Source organism: Sinocyclocheilus anshuiensis, unplaced genomic scaffold (genome assembly GCF_001515605.1).
Source record: "Sinocyclocheilus anshuiensis isolate Anshui unplaced genomic scaffold, SAMN03320099.WGS_v1.1 scaffold1534, whole genome shotgun sequence".
Classification (NCBI taxonomy): Eukaryota; Metazoa; Chordata; class Actinopteri; order Cypriniformes; family Cyprinidae; genus Sinocyclocheilus; species Sinocyclocheilus anshuiensis.
In genome coordinates, this window is record NW_015544232.1 from 99,948 (window position 1) to 102,222 (window position 2,275).

The window sequence follows — 2,275 nt, forward strand, 5'->3', positions numbered from 1 at the left end:
AAATGTATAGGGCCCCATTCCTATATTTTGCCTGGGGCCCCCAATTCACTAAATCCGCCCCTGATTGGTGGTGGTGAAGTATTAGACATTAACACGTTATTAACGTCAACAGCCAAAAAAGTTTCACAGGATTATGAATGTGCCTGAAAGTGATGCACGGGCTTCGTTTTCACCTTTTTTTTTTCTTTTTCTTTTCTCTGCGCCGGATTGCTGATGTCTTTTCACGGGCATAGATGTCCATCCATCAATTATGATCATTTGCATTCAGCCGCAAACATGAGGTGCGAGTGGTCACGAGCGCGGATGGGGGAATGGCGCGTCAAAGTTTTTTTTTGTTTTTTTTTTAGCAATTGGGATGGTGCCCCCCTGGGAGTTGGTGCCCTACGCAAACTGCGTACTCTGCGTATAGGGAGCGGCGGTACTGCCAGTGGTCATCGAGGTGATGAGGTCTTCGCAGGGGATCTGTCTCTGGGGCGCATCTAGTTGACGTGGTCTCCGCTGACATTTAGGGCTCTAGAGGTTGTCTCAAGGTGCTGATCCACCATTTAATATGGTCGTACTTCCTGTTTCTACTAAGAACTTTAACTGCTTTTTGGACCAGCTGGAGTTTGTTTATTAAGCGTGCAGAGCAACCACCCAATAAAGCATTATAATAATCTAACCTTGAGGTCATGAAGGCATGTATTAACATTTCTGCATTTGACATTGAGAGCATAGGTCGTAATTTAGATATATTTTTAAGATGGAAAAATACGGTTTTACAAATGATATAAACATGGTTTTCAAAAGAAAGATTACTATCAAATAGCACACATGGGTTCCTAACTAATGATGAAGAATTAACAGAGCAGCCATCAAGTGTTAGAAAGTGTTTTAGGTCACTACATGCGGAAGTTTTTGGTCCATTAATTAAAACCTGTTTTTTTCCGAATTTAGCAGTAGGAAATTACTTGTCATCCAGTTTTTTTATATCAACTATGCATTCTTTTAGTTTTGCGAATTGGTATATTTCATCGGGCCGCGAACAAATATATATACAGTGCTGCTCGAAAGTTTGTGAACCCTTTAGAATTTTCTATATTTCTGCATAAATATGACTCAAAACATAATCAAAATTTCACACAAGTCGAAAGTAGACAAAGATAACCCAAAAAACAAATGAGACAAAAATATTTTCTTTGTCATTTATTTATTGAGAAAAATTATCCAGTGTTACATATCTGTGAGTGGCAAAAGTATGTGAATCTTTGCTTTCAGTATCTGGTGTGAACCCCTTTTGCAGCAATAACTGCAAGTAACATTTCTTGTAACTGCTGATCAGTCAGCACAATGGCTTGTAGGAATTTTAGCCCATTCCTCAGTACAGAACCACTTCAACTCTGTGATGTTGGTGGGTTTCCTCCTATGAACGGCTTGCTTTAGGTCCTTCCACAAAATTTCAATTGGATTAAGGTCCAGAATTTGACTCAGTCATTCCAAAACATTAACTTTGTTCTTCTTTAACCATTCTTTGGTAGAACGAATTGTGTGCTTGGGGTCATTGTCTTGCTGCATGACCCACTTTCTCTTGAGATTCAGTTCTCGAACAGATGTCCTGACATTTTCCCTCAGAATTTGCTGGTATAATTCAGAATTCATTGTTCCACCAATGATGGCAAGACATCCTGGACCAGATGCAGCCAAACAGGACCAAACCATGATACTATGGCCACCATGTTTCACAGATGGGATAAGGCTCTTATGCTGGAATGCAGTGTTTTCTTTCTCCAAACATAATGCTGATCATTTAAACAAAAATGTTCTATTTTGGTCTCATCCATCCAGAAAATATTTCTCTGGCTTGTCCCACATAATCTTTAGCAAACTGCAGATGTTCTTTTTAGAGAGCAGTGGCTTTCTTCGTGCGACTCTGCCATGGACACCATGGTTGTTCAGTGTTCTCCTGATGATGGGCTCATAAACATTTACATTAGCCAATGTGAGAAAGGCCTTTAGTTGCTTAGAAGTTAGCCTGCAGTCCTTTGAAACCTAGAGGACTTCTACACGTCTTGCTTTTAAAGTGAGCTTTGTTGGCGGACCACTCCAGGGGAGGGGTAACAGTGGTCTTGGATTTCCTCCGTTTGTACACAATCTGTCTGACTGTGGATTGGTGGAGTCAAAACCCTTTAGAGATGTTTTTGTAACCTTTTCTAGCCTGATGAGCAACAGCAACTATTTTTGATAGATAGAATGATAGATGATAGAATTTGATAGATCCCTGTTCTTTAAATAAAAC